Here is a 22,153-nt window from a genome sequence, read left to right as displayed (position 1 = left end):
TAGTTCTATTTGTAGTTTTTTAAGGAACCTCCATACTGTTCTCCATAGTGGCTGTACCAATTCACATACCCACCAGCAGTGCAAGAGCGTTCCCTTTTCTCCACACCCTCTCCAGCATTTATTGTTTCTAGATTTTTTGATGATGGCCATTCTGACTGGTGTGAGATGATATCTCATTGTAGTTTTGATTTGCATTTCTCTAATGATTAAAGATGTTGAGCATTCTTTCATGTGTTTGTTGGTAGTTTGTATATCTTCTTTTGAGAAATGTCTATTTAGGTCTTCTGCCCATTTTTGGATTGGGTTGTTTGTTTTTTTGCTATTGAGCTGCATGAGCTGCTTATAAATTTTGGAGATTAATCCTTTGTCAGTGACTTCATTTGCAAATATTTTCTCCGATTCTGAGGGTTGTCTTTTGGTCTTGTTTATGGTTTCCTTTGTTGTGCAAAAGATTTGAAGTTTCATTAGTACCCATTTGTTTATTTTTGTTTCTATTTCCATTTCTCTAGGAGGTGGGTCTAAAAGGATCTTGCTGTGATTTATGTCATAGACTGTTCTGCCTATGTTTTCCTCTAAGAGTTTGATAGTTTCTGGCCTTACATTTAGGTCTTTAATCCATTTTGAGCTTATTTTTGTGTATGGTGTTAGGGAATGATCTAATCTCATACTTTTACATGTCCCTGTCCAGTTTTCCCAGCACCACTTATTGAAGAGGCTGTCCTTTCTCCACTGTACATTCCTGCCTCCTTTATCAAAGATAAGGTGACCATATGTGTGTGGGTTTATCCCTGGGCTTTCTCTCCTGTTCCATTGATCTATCTTTCTGTTTTTGTTCCAGTACAATACTGTCTTGATTACTGTAGCTTTGTAGTATAGTCTGAACTCAGGGAGCCTGATTCCTCCAGCTCCATTTTTCGTTCTCAAGATTGCTTTGGCTATTAGGGGTCTTTTGTTTTTCCAAACAAATTTTGAAATTTTTTGTTCTAGTTCTGTGAAAAATGCCAGTGGTAGTTTAATAGGGATTGCACTGAATCTGTAGATTGCTTTCGGTAGTAGAGTCATTTTCACAATATTGATTCTTCCATTCCAGGAGCATGGTATATCTCTCCATCTATTTGCATCATCTTTAATTTCTTTCATCAGTGTCTTATAATTTTCTGCATACAGGTCTTTTGTCTCCTTAGGTAGGTTTATTCCTAGATATTTTATTCTTTTTGTTGCAATGGTAAATGGGAGTGTTTTCTTGATTTCACTTTCTGATTTTTCATCATTAGTGTACAGGAATGCCAGAGATTTCTGTTCATTAATTTTGTATCATGCCACTTTACCAAATTCATTGATTAGCTCTAGTAGTTTTCTGGTAGCATCTTTAGGATTCTCTATGTAGAGTATCATGTAATCTGCAGAGAGTGACAGCTTTACTTCTTCTTTTACAATTTGGATTCCTTTTATTTCCTTTTCTTCTCTGATTGCTGTGGCTAAAACTTCCAAAACTATGTTGAATAATATTGGTGAGAGTGGGCAGCCTTGTCTTGCTCCTGATCTTAGTGGAAATGGTTTCAGTTTTTCACCATTGAGGACGATGTTGGCTGTGGGTTTGTCATATATGGCCTTTATTATGTTGAGGAAAGTTCGCTCTATTCCTACTCTCTGCAGGGTTTTTATCATAAATGCGTGTTGAATTTTGTCGAAAGCTTTCTCTGCATCGATTGAGATGATCATATGGTTTTTCTCCTACAATTTTTTAATATGGTGTATCACGTTGATTGATTTGTGTATATTGCAGAATCCTTGCATTCCTGGAATAAACCCCACTTGATCATGGTGTATGATCCTTTTAATGTGCTGTTGGATTCTGTTTGGTAGTATCTTGTTGAGGATTTTTGCATCTATGTTCATCAGTGATATTGGCCTGTAGTTTTCTTTCTTTGTGACATCCTTGCCTGGTTTTGGTATCAAGGTGATGGTGGCCTTGTAGAATGAGTTTGGGAGTGTTACTCCCTCTGCTATATTTTGGAAGAGTTTGAGACGGATAGGTGTTAGCTCTTCTCTAAATGTTTGATAGAATTCGCCTGTGAAGCCATCTGGTCCTGGGCTTTTGTATGTTGGAAGATTTTTAATCACAGTTTCAATTTCAGTGCTTGCGATAGGCCTATTCATATTTTCTATTTCTTCCTGATTCAGTCTTGGCAGGTTTTGCATTTCTAAGAATTTGTCCATTTCTTCCATGTTGTCCATTTTATTGGCATAGAGTTGCTTGTAGTAATCTCTCATGATCTTTTGTATTTCTGCAGTGTCAGTTGATACTTCTCTTTTTTCATTTCTAATTCTATTGATTTGAGTCTTCTCCCTTTTTTTTCTGCATGAGTCTGGCTAATGGTTGATCAATTTTTTTATCTTCTCAAAGAACAAGCTTTTAATTTTATTGATCTTTGCTATCATTTCCTTCATTTCTTTTTCATTTATTTCTGACCTGATCTTTATGATTATGATCTTTTATTATGAAAGATCTTTATGATCTTTCCTTCTGTTAACTTTGGGGATTTTTTGTTCTTCTTTCTCTAATTGCTTTACATGCAGGTTCAGGTGGTTTACTTGAGGTGTTTCCTGTTTCTTAGGGTGGGATTGTATTGCTATAAAATTCCCCCTTAGAACTGGTTTTGCTGCATCTCATAGGTTTTGTGTTGTGGTGTCTCCATTGTCTTTTTTTTCTAGTTTTTTTTTATTTCCTCTTTGATTTCTTCAGTGATCACTTCGTTATTAAGTAGTGTATTGTTTACCCTCCATGTGTTTGTATTTTTCACAATCATTTCCTGTAATTGATATCTAGTCTTATAGCATTGTGGTCGAAAAGATACTTGATACAATTTCAATTTTCTTTAATTTACCAAGGCTTGATTTGTGACCCAAGGTATGATTTTTCCTGGAGAATGTTCCATGAGCACTTGAGAGAAATGTGTATTCTGTTGTTTTTGGATGGAATGTCCCATAAATATCAATTAAGTCCATCTTGTTTAATGTATCATTTAAAGCTTGTGTTTCCTTATTTATTTTCATTTTGGATGATCTGTCCATTGGTGAAAGTGGGCTGTTGAAGTCCCCTACTATGAGTGTGTTACTGTAGATTTCCCCTTTTATGGCTGTTAGCATTTGCCTTATGTATTGAGGTGCTCCTATGTTGGGTGCATAAATATTTATAATTGTTATATCTTCTTCCTGGATCGATCCCTTGATCATTATGTAGTGTCCTTCTTTGTCTCTTCTAATATTCTTTATTTTAAAGTCTATTTTGTCTGATAGAAGAATTGCTACTCCAGCTTTCTTTTGGTTTCCATTTGCATGGAATATCTTTTTCCATCCCCTTACTTTCAATCTGTATGTGTCTCTAGGTCTGAAGTGGGTCTCTTATAGACAGCATATATATGCGTCTTGTTTTTGTATCCATTCAGCCAATCTGTGTCTTTTGGTGGGAGCATTTAGTCCATTTACATTTAAGGTAATTTTCGAGATGTATGTTCCTATTCCCATTTTCTTAATTGTTTTTGGTTCGTTATTGTAGGTCTTTTCCTTCTGTTGTGTTTCTTGCCTAGAGAAGTTCCTTTAGCATTTGTTGTAAAGCTGGTTTGGTGGTGCTGAACTCTCTCAGCTTTTGCTTGTCTGTAAATGTTTTAATTTCTCCATCAAATCTGAATGAAATCCTTGCTGGGTAGAGTAATCTTGGTTGCTGGTTTTTCTCCTTCATCACTTTAATTATGTCCTGCCACTCCCTTCTGGCTTGTAGAGTTTCTGCGGAGAGATCAGCTGTTATCCTGATGGGGATTCCCTTGTGTGTTATTTGTTGTTTTTCCCTTGGTGTTTTTAATATGTTTTCTTTGTGTTTAATTTTTGACAGTTTGATTAATATGTGTCTTGGCGTGTTTCTCCTTGGATTTATCCTGTATGAGAATCTCTGTGCCTCCTGGACTGGATTAACTATTTCCTTCCCCATATTAGGGAAGTTTTCAACTATAATCTCTTCAACTAATTTCTCAGTCCCTTTCTTTTCGTCTTCTTCTTCTGGAAACCCTATAATTTGAATGTTGGTGCATTTAATGTCGTCCCAGAGGTCTCTGAGACTGTCCTCAGTTCTTTTCATTCTTTTTTCTTTATTCTGCTCTGCAGCAGTCATTTCCACTATTTTATCTTCCACGTCACTTATCCGTTCTTCTGCCTCAGTTATTCTGCTATTGATCCTATCTAGAGTATTTTTACTTTCATTTATTGTGTTTCTAATCATTGCTTGATTCATCTTTAGTTCTTCTAGGTCCTTGTTAACTGTTTCTTTCATTTTGTCCTTTCTATTTCCAAGATTTTGCATCATCTTTACTATAATTATTCTGAATTCTTTTTCACGTATACTGCCTATTTCCTCTTTATTTGTTACGTCTGGTTGGTTTTTATCTTGCTCCTTCACCTGCTGTGTGTTTTTCTATCTTCTCATTTTGCTTATCTTACTGTGTTTGGGGTCTCCTTTTTGCAGGCTGCAGGTTCATAGTTCCCGTTGTTTTTGGTGTCTGTCCCCAGTGGCTAAGGTTTTTTCAGTGGGTTTTGTCAGCTTCCTGTTGGAGGGGACTAGTGCCTGTGTTCTGTTGGATGAGGCTCGATCTTGTTTTTGTGGTGGACGGGTCCACATCTGGTGGTATGTTTTTGGGTGTCTCTGGCCTTATTATGTTTTTAGGAAGCCTCTCTGCTAATGGGTGGGGTTATGTTCCTCTCTTGCTATTTGCTTGGCATAGGGTGATCAGCACTATAGCTTGCTCGTCGTTGAGTGAAGCTGGGTGCTGGTGTTGAGATGGAGATCTCTGGGAGATTTTCGCCGTTTGATATTATGTGGAGTTGGGAGTTCTCTTGTGGACCAGTGTCCTGAATTTGGCTCTCCCACCTCAGAGGCACAGCACTGACTCCTGGCTGCAGCACCAAGAGCCTTTCATCCACCCGGCTCAGCATAAAAGGGAGAAAAAGTAGAAAGAAAGAATTAGTAGAAGAAAGCAAGCAAGCAAGAAAGAAAGAAAGAAAAAAGAAAGAAAGAAGGGAGGGAGGGAGGGAGGAAAGAAAGAAAGGAGGGAGGGAGGAATCAGGGAAGGTAGGAAAAAGAGAAAGAGAGAAAATAAAGTAAAATAGAATAAAGTATGATAAAATATAATAGCTTTATTAAAATAAAAAAGTAATTATTAAAAATATTAAAAAAAAAATAACAGACGGTTTGAACCCTGGGACAAATGGTGGAAGCAAAGCTATACAGACAAAGTCTCACACAGAAGCATACACATACACATTCCCAAAAAGAGAACAAGGGGGAAAAATCGTAAATCTTGCTCTCAAAGTCCACCTCTTCAATTTGGGATGATTCGTTGTCTATTCATGTATTCCACAGATGCAGGGTACATCAAGTTGATTGTGGAGATTTAATCCGCTGCTTCTGAGGCTGCTGAGAGAGATTTCCCTTTCTCTCCTTTATTCTCACAGCTCTTGGGTCTCAGCTTTCGATTTGGCCCCACCTCTGCATGTAGGTCGCCAGAGGGCGTCTGTTCTTCGCTCTGACAGGACAGGGTTAAAGGAGAAGCTGCTTCAGGGGCTCTGGCTTACTCAGGCCGGTGGGAGGGAGGGTTACGGAGGGTGGGGTCAGCCTGTGGCAGGAGATGCCGGTGGGATGTTGCACCAGCCCGCGGTGCGCCGTGCGCTCTCCCGGGGAAGCCATCCCTGGATCCCGGGAGCCCAGCAGTGGCGGGCTGCACAGGCTCCCCGGAAAGGGGGCGTGGACAGTGACCTGCGCTCACCCACAGGCCTCTGGGCGGCGGCAGCAGCAGCCCCAGCGTCCCACGCCCGTCTCTGGGGTCCGCACTTTTAGCCGCGGCTTGCGCCCATCTCTGGAGCTCCTTTAAGCAGCGCTCTTAATCCCCTCTCCTCATGCACCAGGAAACAAAGAGGGAAGAAAAAGTCTCTTGCCTCTGGCAGCTCCAGACTTTTTCCCGGACTCCCTCCCGGCCAGCCGTGGTGCACTAACCCCTTCAGGCTGTGTTCATGCCACCAACCTCAGTCCTCTCCCTGCGCTCTGACTGAAACCCGAAACCCGAGCCTCAGCCCCCAGCCCCGCCTGCCCCAACGGCTGAGCAGACAAGCCTTTTGGGCTGGTGAGTGCTGGTTGGCACTGATCCTCTGTGCGGGAATCTCCCCACTTTGCCCTCCGCACCCCTGTGGCTGCGCTCTCCTCTGCTACTCCGAAGCTTCCCCCTCCGCCACCCGCAGTCTCCGCCCGTGAAGCAGCTTCCTAGTGTGTGGAAACCTTTCCTCCTTCACGGCTCCCTCCCACTGGTGCAGGTCCCGTCCCTATCCTTTTGTCTCTGTTTATTCTTTTTTCTTTTGCCCTACCCAGGTACGTGGGGGAGTTTCTTGCCTTTTGGGGGGTCTGAGGTCTTCTGTCAGCGTTCAGTAGGTGTTCTGTAGGAGTTGTTCCATGTGTAGATGTATTTCTTGTGTATCTGTGGGGAGGAAGGTGATCTCCGCATCTTACTCTTCTGCCCTTTTATGCATTTTAAAAATCTAGAATCATCAGCTACCTTTGTTTCTGGTATTTGAATTTTTTACATTGTGTTTGTTATGCAAATTAAAGCTGTTTGTAGCTGATGCATTGGAATAAATGAAATGGGATTTTTCAACTGAGATGTTCTGAGGTCTACCTAGTCAAAGTAAGTACTTTTAAAATAAGCTGAAGTGGAATAAAATACTTCTTTCTGGTTTGTGTTAAGTCTGACCTCTACAGGTTGGGCCTTTCCAAAGTGATTCTCCATTATTATTTAGTCATGGTCAGCAATTTTGTTCCAAACTTCAGCTTTCAGTGCTCTGCATTTTCAATGACTTCTGCCTTCTTGTTGGCTAATTCTGTCTGAAAATGATTTTTTTTGTGCAAATGAAGCATCTATTGAGGGGAAGCTTATCTGAGGCTTAATGAATAAGGGTCTCTCCAAATGTTTCTCTGAGGGTAAGATATAACTTAGGAGCAAGTGGACCACTGTAATCTTTTCTCAGCATCACTGTATTTTTTTTCAGTTAACATGCATCTGGAGAATAATAAACATAGTCTTCACTGTAAGAAAAAGGAAACCAGAGTTCATATCACCCTTAGACATATAAGTTTTCTTTTTCTTTTTAGTTATCACAATAACAGAGGGAAAGGCAAAAGATGTGTGAGGCTGAGCAGACTGAACTTGATTAAGTGACATTAGACTAGTCAGCATTCTATCTAAAAGCCATTGATGATAATTTCCCAACTAATATCCATGTAGGAACATAAGAAACACTGAGCACAGGGATGGGGGGTGTTTGGAAGATGAGATGTTAAAGAGGAGTCTACATACCCCATACAAATCAACCTGGGAGTGAACAAACTCCACTATTATACCCATGAAATGAGAAGTATAGAAGCTTCCATCAAGGTGGTCTGAAATTTTAGCCTTTGCCAACATTGTTTAACAACTCCATAATATAGAAAAGAAATGACAATTTTATGCATATGCTTTTAATTAAGAACTTGGGAAGATAAAGCTGGTCAGTATTTGTGGGTATTTTTGTAGCAAGACACATGGTTTTAAGAATATTATATACAATTACTTTGAGCAGATTGGTGGAAAAAAGGATTTGTAGCAAATTGGCAACTTGAGCTTAACTGCTGAGGTCTCCAGTGCTTTTCTTTTTCTGGGTCTCCAATGCATTTCATATATTACCAAGACCCAGTACAAGCTTTCCTGCTGCATCCCTTTGCTGATTTAGCCAGCAGGATGACAGCCATTATTCCTTAAATGCATCTTATGTTACTGTTTTTTTCCCCTTTAACACCATTCCCTACTAAGAATCTATTTCCTGTTATATTACATTCATGTCTAACTCAATCTGCTGATGGCCATATACTAGACTGCTTCAAATAATACATTTAATAGTTTTGAACACTGTGTGGGACACAGCCCTAGCCCTTTTGGGAAAGTAAACGGTCATGGGTTGCATGCTATTAGGTGCCATCCATTCATTATTATATTACACAATACCTGCATGCAAAAGACTACAATTTAATATGGTACATTATAGCTCTGGTTAAAGAAATGCAGATGTACCATACCTCATAAACTATTTACTACTGATTAGATGGAACTCATGAATTTTCAAAGAACATGAGGCTTGTGGAAAGGTCTAACAATCTTGTCACTTGCCTTCTGTGACTCTGATAGAGGCACAGAACATGTCTTTGGCACCAACTGAGTACCTTAGCTACTCTAGGAGCAGAAGTTTTAGAATGTATGAATGGAATATTCTTAACTTGCAGTGACTGTTGTTGGACATTTTTCTAAGAGGACAGAGACTCATTCCTTTAAAGTATTTGCTCCTGATGACGAGGCAGCCTGCTTTGGGAGCACTGTGTGTGTGCACACATGTATAGATGTATATGTGTGATGATAGGTGAAAGGGACAGGCTTTGCATGACGGTTACATTCCTATGAATTTGGGCCATATTAAATTTCAGATGCACGTTACAATAATGTATATTCAATATTCTTATACCTGCTAGGATTGTGCTTAAATCTTCATTAATCTCAATGTCCACACTTTGTGCAACTTGGCATAAACATGAGGAAGCACATTCTTTTCTCTGGCAAAGACAATCCTGAGAGTGGGCTCTATGGGTGCCAGAGGACATAATGGCACTGGATGATGCCACACAGTGTGAAATATATGTGTCACATGGGGCCAGAGGGGGAAAGAGGCACATATTACATTTCTATCACATAGAAAATAAGAATTGTATAAATTGCATACTTTCAGATTTTGGACAAAGTGAGACTCTTCTGAAATGTGGTCCTGCCCCAATTGCTCTCAGTGTTCTAAGCTGCTTCATGGTTATCCCAGAGTACTGGGAAGCCAAGTCACTCTAACCATGCACTGGACATGGCAACTGTGAGTTCTGTCCCAGACAGCTATGTGCTTTTGGAGGGTGCTTCATTTCTTTTGTCCTTAATTTTTTTAAATTTTATTTATTTATTTATCTTTTTAAATTTTTAATATATTTTTCTGCGGTACGCCGGCCTCTCACTGTTGTGGCCTCTCCTGCTGTGGAGCACAGGCTCCGGACGCGCAGGCTCAGCGGCCATGGCTCACAGGCCCAGCCGCTCAGTGGCACGTGGGATCTTCCCGGACTGGGGCACGAACCCACGTCCCCTGCATCGGCAGGCAGACTCCCAACCACTGCGCCACCAGGGAAGCCCTTGTCCTTAATTTTTAAGGTTGTACCATGGGGAAAATCACTTCTATTCCACCTCTTTCCAAGGACATTGTTGGAATGAATGGAATAACATTAATAAGGTACTCTAAGTTCTGCAAGAACAAATCATCAATGAGAGTGTGGAAGAAAGAATGGAGCACACTGATTTGTTTAGAAATACTGTTCTGGTTAAACTTTGCATTCCATTCCTGCAATGAAGGACATATAAGAGCACTGGGGAGTTACATAGCACCTTTCACCTGTATGATCCTAACGAGTGTCTTTGTTTTGCAAATGGGGAAGCTGGGTACCAAAGATTGGGGAATGAGATCCCATAGAGGTTATTGGATGTGGCCCCAAGGAAAAGCAAGCAAAGGAGCCAGATCAGGGTATGCTAATTATCAAACAAACCTGTCTGTCTTCCTTATAAATAGTCAACCAATTGGGGGGTGGTGGTGTCTAGGTACAGAAGTCAATACTCAATGACCTATAATTTAGCAAAACTAACATCCCTCTAGGAGCTCAACAACTTGATATCAGTACGATGCCTCTAACTCACTGATCTCTGTAAGAGTTGGGACTTCTATTGTTAGCAGCTGGGCACTATGACTGACAGAAATGAAAACCATCAATACTCTTAGGTATTATTATTATAGAGAATTATCAGAATCTATAAGCTATTGGAATAAAGGTTCAGAGATAGGAATAGGGTTTCTTTATTTCCCTAAGCCCCCAGGTAAAACCCTGATTTATTTGGCCTTTTGAAGACAGTGTAAGTCTGTAAGACATTAAACAATCAACTTTGCATTATAGCTTTCCTGAGCTTTACCCTTCCAGTGCTTTTTTGTAGTTCCCTGACACTGTCTTTTATGACCTGATTTCTATGAGTGCTGAGTGCTGATACACTCTATTCATTAAATAAGTTCTTGATTCCTTCCTGACTTTGAATCATAGTTAGCAGCTATTCTGCCTAAACTCTTGGCAGAAGATGATGGATGGGAAAGATTGCTTTGAGGCCTACTGGCTGTGGAGTAAGCAACAGCCCTACCTTTAGGAAAGGTGCATTTCTATATGAATATAAGGCAAGGCTTGTCAAACATAAGACCATGTGGATGATCAAATATGCTTTCAAGATTAACCCAAACAAGAGAGTGTTTTAAAGGGAAAGAGGAAGGGGAAGAAGTATCTTCCCATCTGAACATACACGATTTCTTCATGAAACCCAGTGTGCATAGTCCTCTAGGCTGGTTCTTGGCATCTGAGTTTGAGAAACAGTCCCTGGCCCTAATAGATTTAGTCATGTCTAGTATCCTTTTAAATGAAATGCTGGCCACAATCACAATCCATTTAATTTATGCTGAAAGTCTTACTGTGACCAAAATTACCTAGAGGATTCAAATGAACATGTCTTTTGTTGCTTTAAGTAGCTGAATTGCTCACATTCACAGCTCTACTGGAATCTGAACACTGAATTGTTTGTGGCAGGCAATTCTTTTTTACTCAAAAAGGTTTTAGGGGGAATAATTTAGCAAAACTAACATCCCTCTAGGAGCTCAACAACTTGATATCAGTACGATGCCTCTAACTCACTGATCTCTGTAAGAGTTGGGACTTCTATTGTTAGCAGCTGGGCACTATGACTGACTGAGAAATGAAAACCATCAATACTCTTAGGTATTATTATTATAGAGAAGCAGCATTAATGTCCATACTCATTGATTCAGGCACTAGGACTAAAATAAAGGCTTATTATAAATAAATTGGGAAATGGATGTAAACTATCTTAATGGCTGCACTACTACTGGAACTAAAAGAAAAAAAAGAAAAGAAAAAGGAGAAAGAATTGGCATATTACTGTTAGGTTTTTCACTATCTGTACACTAATCCCTGTTGTGAAAAAAATATCTTTAGTGCTAATCCTTAGGCTAATTTCAACTGTGAAACTTCACCCTTATTAACAGTATTGTAATTTAACCTGAACATCATCCTTAAACCCCTTAAAGCCAATGGTCCATAACTTAGGCTTATAGTTTTTCTTTCATCATAAGAGTAATTCATAAAGGCTAAAATAAAGCTAGGTAGCAGAAAAAAGAATAAACGTTATTGGAGAATTTTACCACAGCGTGGCATTAAAAGTCTTTAAAACACCAATCATTATGTTAAATAAAATGGAAATCTGATCTGATCTTCTCTCTTAGCTGTGGTGTTTTCAGGAATACCACACATCTATGACAGAGAACAGGTTTTACATAGTTGTTCAATTCCCAATTTGAGGACCTTGATCACAGTGTTGAATCTCCCTCTTGAATTTTAGGTACCTGATATAGGGAAGGTGTTCACAGCTCAGCAAATATTTAAATGGCTATTTAAAAAAATATGATTGAATAAAAACTTCAGATTTTTTAAGCCTCAATTTTCACAACACCACAGAAGAATTTTGTGTAAATATGCTGCACATATGCATGCTTATAAATGCACATGTGTACAAGCAGCAAGCTAGTCTGATTCCCCTCAATAAAACAAAGACTCTATGATTAACAGTCTTTCTAGGGGAGTTAAAGACTCCAAGGAAGTCTTTTGAGTTCCCCTTTACCTGACAAGAGGAATGAAAAGAGCCTCTGGAAAGATAAATATGTTACATTTAGGCTTTCACAGATGGGGAGAGGGGAAATGAAGAAAGAAGCAGAGGAAGACTGGCTTGAATTAATTGCTACCAGATTGATGAGTTCAGCTAGTAAATTAAATAACCTGTAAAGTCCTGAAACATCTATCTGCACAGCAAGTATTTGATGGGATGCATTCAAATTGTGAAGCTTCCAATCTGCCATGGTGACTTATTCTGAAGATTAGAATGGTTCCCAACACTGAACTCTGTAAGCTTCATTGGAGATAGAGGGTCCTGGGAATGAAAAAAAGAAATTCACAAGTGAGCTAAACTACTGTAAATATCCACATGGTAACATTCATTGACAATTATATGCAACTGTTATATATTTTTGAAGAGTATGGGTCAGCATTGAAAAATATTAAGTGAAAAATGCAGGATGCAAAATTATATATACAAAGTTATACTTATTTTTAACCCAGAATCATTATCTGGAACAAAGACCAATGAAATACACTAAGTTGTTGGAAGTGGTGGATTCATGGGTAATTTATTTTCATTTTCTCTACTTTCTACTTGTATTTTCCACATTTACTCTAGTACACATACATAATAATTTGATAATGCAAAAATATTTATTTCTGAAATTCACAAGAAATAACACAAGCTTTGAAATTGGGCAATTCTGAATTTGAATTCTAACTTTGCTATTTGCTATCTCTGTGATTCTGGAAAAATTAGTTTCTTCATCTGTAAAACAGGCATAACAAAACCTAACTAAAACAATATCTGGCATATAGTAGGTACTCAAGCAGCTATTATTAGTATAAGCTTTCTGGAAAACAATTTGGCCATATATATTAATGGTCTTTTAAAAAGTTCATATTAGTAGTTTTGCTTCTAGGAGCCTATCATAGGAAAATGATTATAAATGAGGAAACATGTTTAAGTTCAATGATATTATTGGCAGCCTTACTCATAACAGTGAAAAACTGAATAAAATCTTAATGTTGGACAGCAGAGAATTAGTTAAGTAAACAATAGCACCTTGATGTAATGGGAAATTATTTTCAGCATTAGTGACAGAAGCAGAATTCAAAACTGAACACAATATGCTCTCAATGTTTAACAAATATATTCATATAAAATATCGATGGAATATAACAAAATGTTAACATGAGTTATCTTCAGGTGGTGGGATTACAGGTGATTTAAATTTTCTTCATAGTTTTTTCTCTTTTCTTTTATGTTTAATATACATTTTTTATTAGTTTCTGCTTTATAACAAAGTGAATCAGTTATACATATATATCTGTTCCCATATCCCTTCCCTCTTGCGTCTCCCTCCCTCCCACCCTCCCTATCCCACCCTTCCAGCTGGTCACAAAGCACCGAGCTGATCTCCCTGTGCTATGCAGCTGTTTCCCACTAGCTATCTATTCTAGGTTTGGTAGTGCATACATGTCCATGCCACTCTCTTGCCACGTCACAGCTTACCCTTCCCTCTCCCCATATCCTCAAGTCCATTCTCAAGTAGGTCTGTGCCTTTATTCCTGTTTTACCCCTAGGTTCTTCATGACATTTTTTTCCTTAAATTCCATATATATGTTAGCATACAGTATTTGTCTTTCCCTTTCTGACTTACTTCACTCTGTATGACAGACTCTAGGTCTATCCACCTCATTACAAATAGCTCAATTTCGTTTCTTTTTATGGCTGAGTAATATTCCATTGTATATATGTGCCACATCTTCTTTATCCATTCATCTGATGATGGACACTTATGTTGTTTCCATATCTAGGCTATTGTAAATAGAGCTGCAATGAACATTGTGGTACATGACTCTTTTTGAATTATCGTTTTCTCAGGGTATATGCCCAGTAGTGGGATTGCTGGGTCATGTGGTAGTTCTATTTATAGATTTTTAAGGAACCTCCATACTGTTCTCCATAGTGGCTGTACCAATTCACATTCCCACTAGCAGTGCAAGAGTGTTGTTCCCTTTTCTCCACACCCTCTCCAGCATTTATTGTTTCTAGATTTTTTGATGATGGCCATTCTGACTGGTGTGAGATGATATCTCATTGTAGTTTTGAGTTGCATTTCTCTAATGATTAATGATGTTGAGCATTTTTTCATGTGTTTGTTGGCAGTCTGTATATCTTCTCTGGAGAAATGTCTATTTATGTCTTCTGCCCATTTTTGGATTGGGTTGTTTGTTTTTTTTGTTATTGAGCTGCATGAGCTGCTTATAAATTTTGGAGATTAATCCTTTGTCAGTTGCTTCATTTGCAAATATTTTCTCCCATTCTGAGGGTTTGTGGCACATATATACAATGGAATATTACTCAGCCATAAAAAGAAACGAAATTGAGCTATTTGTAATGAGGTGGATAGATCTAGAGTCTGTCATACAGAGTGAAGTAAGTCAGAAAGAGAAAGACAAATACCGTATGCTAACACACATATATATATGGAATTTAAGAAAAAAAATGTCATGAAGAACCTAGGGGTAAGACAGGAATAAAGACACAGACCTACTTGAGAATGGACTTGAGGATATGCGGAGGGGGAAGGGTAAGCTGTGACAAAGCGAGAGAGAGGCATGGACATATATACACTACCAAACGTAAGGTAGATAGCTAGTGGGAAGCAGCCGCATAGCACAGGGAGATCAGCTCGGTGCTTTGTGACCGCCTGGAGGGGTGGGATAGGGAGGGTGGGAGGGAGGGAGATGCAAGAGGGAAGAGATATGGGAACATATATATATGTATAACTGATTCACTTTGTTATAAAGCAGAAACTAACACACCATTGTAAAGCAATTGTACTCCAATAAAGATGTAAAAAAATAAATAAATAAAAGGGTAAGAAATACTATATAGCCAGCTGAAGCAGACTGGAATGGAGGAGGCGGGAGTTTGCTGAGGAAGCATCCCAATCATGGGAAGCATCAGTGGCATGTTTGAGGGGCTGAAAGAAGTTGAGGTGTGGCTCAAGTATAGAATGTGGGGATAGAACTGGTGGAGAGGAAGCTTCAGAGTTAAGAATCTGGAGAGATGAGCAGGGGCTGGATCATAAAAGGGCTTGTAAGCCATGTTAAGGAGTTCTGACTCTGCTGAAACCAACAAAAGAGCCATTACACAGATTTAAGTTTTTCATCATTCTAGTTGCAATATGGAGGATGGACTGGAAGAGGGGCAAGACAGGAATCAGGAAAATCAGTTAAAAAGCTATTGCAGTAACACAGATGACAGACACATGGTCTGGGGTCATGGTAATCAGGCTCGAAAAAGTACACAGCTTCCAGAGATATTTAGGAAGTACAATCAACACACCTCAGTGAATAATTAGATGTGAGTGGGAGATGAAGGAGAAGGAACAAAACAGGAAATGGATTTTGGGGTGGGTGAGATTGAAAGGCACTTGGTTATTCAGGTCTGAAACTCAGGAAGGAGTTCTGGGCTGGAGATACATATCCAGTAGTTATCAGCATACATATGCTCTTTAGCCAAGAAATGGGTAGATTCCTTAAGGAATGAGTAGATTTATGTGATGGTCAGGAGAAAACCTAGCAAAGTTTGGGAAGACACTGTCTTAAGGAGATGTCTGATGGTAGGGGTGGGACAAAGAAGGGTGTAGGAAGTTCCAGAGAAGCATGAGAGAAGGATTTTTAAAAAATTTTAAATTTAAATGTAGTAAAATTAACTTTTGTTTGGTCTACAGTTCTGTGAGCTTTTACACATGGGTAGAATCTTGTAACAACCATCTCAGATACAATGTAGAACTTCCTCAGCCCCCTAAGCCAGGCAATCACCAATCTGTTTTCTCTCTATGTATTTTTTCCTTTTCCAAAATTTCATACAAATGGAATCATATAGCACATAGCCTTAATTTTTTTTTTTTTTTTTTTTTTGCAGTACGCAGTCCTCTCACTGTTGTGGCCTCTCCCGTTGCGGAGCACAGGCTCCAGATGCACAGGCCCAGCAGCCATGGCTCACGGGCCCAGCCGCTTCGTGGCATGTGGGATCTTCCTGGTCCGGGGCATGAACCCGTGTCCCCTGCATCAGCAGGCAGACTCTCAACCACTGCGCCACCAGGGAAGCCCTATTTTTGTTTTTTTAATTGAAGTATAGTTGACTTACAATATTATACTAGTTTCAGGTATACAATATAGTGATTTGATATTTTTATAAATTATGCACCATACAAAGGTTATTACAATATTATTGACTACATTCCCTGTGCTATGAACTGGGATTTTTTCACTTACAATAATGCACTTTAGGTTCATCTATGTTGCTATGAGTATCAATTGTTCATTACTTTTGATTGCTGAGTAGTATACTTTGTTTACTTTTTACCCATTGAAGGACATTTCTTTTGTTTTCCAGGTTTGGGCTAGTATAAATAAAGCTGCTATAACCATTCATATACAAATTTTTGTGTGAACACAGGTTTTCATTTTCTAGGGGAAATATGCAGGAGTAGGATTACTGGGTCGTATGCTAAGTGTATGTTTAACGTTATAAGAAACTTTATAAGAAACTGTCAAACTGTTTTTCAGAGTACCTGAGCTATTTTGCATTCCCACAAGAAATGTACGAGAATTCCAATTGTTCTGCATCCTTATCAGCACTTGGAATTATCCCTATGTAAAAAAAAATATTACCCATTCCAGTATGGGTATAAAGGAATCTCCTTGTGGTTTTAATTTGCATTTCCCTAATGGCTAGTGATACTGAGCAGCTTTCCTTCCCCCCGCCTCCTCAATGGATATCTATATTTTATTTATTTATTACAATTTTTATTTTCTTTTTTAAAAGAAATTATTTATTTTTTGGCTGTGTTGGGTCTTCGTTGCTGTGTGTGGGCTTTCTCTAGTTGTGGCGAGCAGGGGCTACTGTTTTTTGCAGTGCACGACCTTCTTATTGTGGTGGTTTTTCTTGTTGTGGAGCACGGGCTCTAGGCACGTGGGCTTCAGTAGTTATGACGTACGAACTTCAGTGGTTGTGGCACGCAGGTGTGCGGGCTTTCAGTAGTTGTGGCTTGCGGGCTCTAGAGTGCAGGCTCAGTAGTTGTGGTGCAAGGGCTTTGTTGCTCCACAGCATGTGGGATCTTCCCGGACCAGCACTCAAACCCATGTCCCCTTCATTGGCAGGTAGATTCTTAACCATTGCACCACCAGGGAAGTCCCATGGATATCTGTTTTTTAAAAGTAACTCCACTGCCATACTACCAGTTTTCAAATGTTAATGACTATTGGCACTAATTTCATAGAATATTCACAATCAATTTTAATTTATTTTAATTGAAATATAGTTGATGTACAACATTATGTTAGGTTCAAGTGTACTACATGGTGATCTGACATTTGCATACATTATGAAATTATCACCCTGATAAGTCTAGTAACCATCTGTCTCCATACAAAGTTATTACAATATTATTGAACATATTCATATTTAAGGCCAGCGTTTATTTTGTGTGGATGATCTGTCTATTGATGTAAGTGGGGTGGTAAATTTCCCTACAATTATTGCATTACTGTCAAGTTCTCCTTTATGTTTGTTAATATTTGCTTTATGTATTTAGGTGCTACTATGTTGATGTCCTTTGTTGTCTCTTGTAACACTCTTACACTTCTGTTTTAAAATCTATTTTCTCTGATGCAGGTACTGCTACCCCAGCTTTCTTTTAGCTTCCATTTGTATGGAATACATTTTTCCATCTCCTTACTTTCAGTCTGTGTGTGGCTTTAGATCTGAAGTTGAGTCTCTTGTAGGGAGCACATGTATGGGTCTTGCTTTTTTTTTTTTTGCTGTATGCTGTTGTGGCCTCACTGTTGTGGCCTCTCCCATCGCGGAGCAGCAGGCTCCGGACGTGCAGGCTCAGTGTCCACAGCTCATGGGCCTAGCTGCTCCACTGTATGTGGGATCTTCCCAGACCAGGGCACAAACCCGTGTCCCCTGCATCGACAGGCAGACTCTCAACCACTGCGCCACCAGGGAAGCCCCGGGTCTTGCTTTTTAATCCATTCAGCCACTCTATGTCTTTAGATTGGAGCATTTACTCCATCTACATTTAAAGTAATTATTGATAGGTATTACTTATTGCCATTTTGTTAACTGTTTTGGGGTTGGTTTTGTAGTTATTTTTGTTGTTGTTCCCTTGTTCTTTTGCTGTCTTCCCTTATAATTTAATGACTACCTTTAGTGTTTCTCTTTTTTGTGTACGTATCTATTATATGGTTTTGGTTTGTAGTTGTCATGAGGTACATATATAACAATCTCTATATATGTGATTATTTTAAGTTGATGATCTCTTAAGTTCAAGTGCATTCTAACCATCTTACATTTCTACTCCTCCACACCCCCAGTGTTTATTGTTTTTTGCATCATATTTTACATCTTTTTGTTTTGTGTATCCCATAACTACTTATTGTGGATATAGATGATTTTACTGCTTTTGTCTTTTAACCTTCCTACTAGATTTATAAGTGGTTATTCTACTACCTTTACTGCATGTTTGCCTTTACCAGTGAGATTTTTCTTTTCATAATTTTCATATTTCTAGTTGTGGCCTTTTTTGCTTAGAGAAGTGCCTTTAACATTTCTTGTTAAGCTGGTTTAATGGTGCTGAACTCTTTTTGCTTTTGCTTTGTAAAACTTTTTATCACTTCTTCAAATCTGAATGAGAACTTTGAAGGGTAGAGTAGTCATGGTTGTAACTTTTTTCCTTTCATCACTTCCAGTATATTGTGCCAATCCCTTTTGGCCTGCAGAGTTTCTGCTGAAAAGTCAGATGATAGCTTTATGGGAGTGCCCTTGTACATAACATGTTGCTTTTCTGTTGCTGCTTTTAAGATTCTCGTTTCATTTTAATTTTGCCATTTAGATATAATGTGTCTTGGTGTGCACCTCTTTGTGTTCATCTTGTTTGGGACCCTCTGTGCTTCCTGAATCTGGATGTTTTTTCCTTTCCCAGGTTAGGGAAGTTTTCAGCTATTATTTCTTCAAATAAGTTCTCTAACCCTTTATCTGTATCTCTTCTCTTTCTGTGATCCCTATAATGAGAATGTAGTATGCTGACGTTGTCTCAGAGGTCTCTTAAACGATCCTCATTTTTTTAAAAGCTCATTTTTTCTTTTTCTTGTTCAGCTTGGGTGATTTCCACTATGCTGTGTCATCAAGATCTCTGATCCATTCCTCTGTGTCATCTAATCTATTGTTGACTCCTTCTAGTGTTTATTTCAGTTATTGTATTCTTCAACTGTATTTGATTCTTCTTTACATTTTCTAACCCTTTGTTGAAATTTTCAGTGTTCATCCATTCTTCTCTTGAGTTTGTTAAACATCTTTATTATGATTACCTTGAACTCTTTATCATGTAGATTGCTTATCTACATTTCATTTCATTTAGTTCTCCTTCTGGGGTTTTATCTTGTTCCTTTGTTTGGAATATATTCCTCTGTCACTTCATTTTGCCTAATTTGCTGTTTTTATTTCTATGTATTTGGTAGGTTGGTTATGTTTCCCAATCTTGGAGAAGTGACCTTATGTAGGAGATGTCCTATGGGGCCCAGCAGCATGCTTCCCACAGGTCACCAGTGCTATATGCTCTAGGGGTGCCCCCATGTGGGCTGCATGTGCCATTCTGTTGTGTCAGGGCTAACTACTGGGGGTGTGGTGGTGGGTAGGTCTTGATCCCAGTCTGGTTGGCTGTTAGGCCATGCCTTGTGCAGTAGCTGTGGGCCCACTGAAGTGTGGTCTAGGCTTCCTACATGACTGGCTGTATGGCCCAGAGGGGTTTGGAGCTGCTGGTAGGTGGGGCTGAGTCCCCAGTGCTAACAGGCTGGTAGGAGGATTCCAAAATGGAGCTTGCCAGTGTTGGTATTATCATGATAGAATGAGGTCTCCAATGGCTGCTGCCACTGTTTCCATTCCCCAGGTGAGTAGCAGTTGTCCCCTGTCTCTCCAGGAGTCTCTCCAAGATCAACAAGTGGGTCTGACCCAGGCTCCTTTCAAACTACTGCCTCTGCCCTGGGACTTGGAATATGTGGGATTTTGCACGTACCCTTTAAGAGCAGAGTCTGTTTCTTACAGCCTTCCAGCTCTCTCAACCTAAGCCCTGATAGTTTTCAATGTCAGATGTTCTGGGAGCCCGTCTTCCCAGTGCAGGATGCCCAGGCTGGGGAGCCTGACATGGGAGTCAGACCCCTTGCTCCTTGGGGAGAATCTCTATGACTGTGATATTCCTCCCATTTGTGGTCGCTGACCTGGGGGTGTGGATTCTGACTATACTGCATCTCTGCCCCTCCTACCCATCTCATTGTGGTTCCTTCTTTATGTCTTTAGTTGTAGGAAATCTTTTCTGCTAGGCTTCAGGTCTTTCTCATAGATAGCTGCTCTGTAAGTAGTTGTAATTTTGGTGTGTCTATCGGAGGAGATAAGTTCAGGGTCTTCCTACTCTGCTATCTTGGCAACGCCATCAAGCATGTTTTCTTACGTTTATTTCCACTTCTTTGGTGAAGAGTCCATTGAAAACTTTTCCCCATTACTTTATTGTGTTGGTTTCCTTACTTTTAAGATTTTAGAGCACTTTACATATTCTGGATACAAGTCCTTTATCAGATATGTGTTTTGCAAATATTTTCTCCCAGTCAGTGGCTTGTCTTTTTATTCTCTTAACAATGTTCTTCTCAGAGAATACATTTTTAATTTTGTTGAAGTCCAATTTGTAAATTTTTTCTTTTATGTATATTACTTTTGATGTCATATCTAAGAACTATTTGCCTAACTCAAAGTGATAAAGATTTTCTCCTACATTTTCTTCTGAGATTTTTATAGTTTTACATTTTACATTTAGGTCTATGATCCATTTTGAGTTAAGTTTTGCATATGTTGTGAGGTGTAATAGTATAGGTATGTCCAAGTATTCTATCACTATTTGTTGAAGACTATTTTCTCCATTGAATTACCATTGTATCTTTGTGTAAAAATCAGTTGAGAATCTTTATATGGGTCTATTTCTGTATTTTATTTTTTATTCTGTTCCATTGGCTTACGGGTCTGTCCTTTGGCTAATACTACACTGTCTTGACTACTGTAGCATTATAGTATGTCTTAAAATTGGACAGTTTGAGTCCTTCAGTTATGTATTTTTTTCAGAATTGTTTTGGCTATTCTAGTTCCTTTACTTTTCCATTTAAATTTTAGTGTAAGCTTGTCTATCTCTACAAAATATTTGATTAAAATAAAAAAAATTAATTAGGATTATATTAAAGTTGTCTACAATTTAGGGAGTATTGACATCTTACTTATAGTGAGTCTTCTGACCCATAAGCATAGTATGTATCTCTGTTTATTTAGGTCTTCCATGCTTTTCTTCATCAGTGTTTTACAAGTTTCAGCATACAGATATTGTGTATGATCTGTTACATTTATATCTAGTTATTTAATTTTTTGCAGTTACTGTAAATTGTATTGTGTTTTTGATTTTGGTTTCCCAGTTGTGCATTGCTAGTGTATAGAAACATAACAGATGTTTGTTCATTGATCTTGTATGCTGTTAACTTGATAAACTCACTCATTAGTTCTAGGAGTTTTTGTAGATTCTTTGGATGATCTATGTGGACAATCATGACATCTGCAAACAGAGATAATTTTACTTCTTCTTTTACAATTAGAGTGACTTTAATCTCCTTTTTTAGCCCTATTTCATGCGTTAGGACTTTCATTATGATATGGGATAGGAGGGATATGAGAGACTATATGAAGTTGTGGTTAATAAAGGAAAAAACTACTGGTAAATAGTGAAGACTTAACAGGCCAGTTAAGGTTGGAGGCCACAAATGTGTAGTCTCAGTTGTGTTATTTCTAATCAGCTGCAAACAGTATTTATAATCAGTTGTGTTATTTTTGTAGTGGTTCTCAGCAGCCTGAGTATAGAAATGGAGAAGGCAGACAGCTGGATTAAATCTGGAATTTGGATTTTTGCTGGCTAAAGCAATGGAGTTAGGGAGAAAAAAATATTGGCAAGAGAGAGGCTGAAGTATTAAGGCTTGATAGTGAAGGAAGTAACCCATGTAAAAAATTTGTATTTACTTATATTTTTGGTATAATTCCTTTCAGTGTTTTTCTACATATGTAGAAATACTTTAATACTTAAATGTTTTTAATTAAATTAAAAATATAATTTAATAATGTTTTCAAGGTCCATCCCATGTTGTAGCATGTATTCTTTTGGTTGCCAAATGACA

At 38.7% G+C, this 22,153-nt stretch overlaps 1 protein-coding gene across 1 annotated transcript in view; it reads right to left on the bottom strand.

Moving 5' to 3' along the window:
- Nucleotides 1–7,187: 7,187 nt before the first annotated feature.
- The window catches only part of ZDHHC15 (zinc finger DHHC-type palmitoyltransferase 15), a 131,425-nt gene continuing 116,459 nt past the window's right edge, over nt 7,188–22,153 (bottom strand). Inside the window, exon 12 of the mRNA XM_060087758.1 lies at nt 7,188–12,185. The gene's annotated coding sequence lies outside the window, so the exon portion shown is untranslated. The remainder of the gene's footprint in view (nt 12,186–22,153) is intronic.

Source organism: Mesoplodon densirostris, chromosome X (genome assembly GCF_025265405.1).
Source record: "Mesoplodon densirostris isolate mMesDen1 chromosome X, mMesDen1 primary haplotype, whole genome shotgun sequence".
NCBI classification, from domain to species: Eukaryota; Metazoa; Chordata; class Mammalia; order Artiodactyla; family Ziphiidae; genus Mesoplodon; species Mesoplodon densirostris.
The sequence above is the reverse complement of the archived record's forward strand: the minus strand, read 5'-3'. Positions and strand labels throughout refer to the sequence as shown.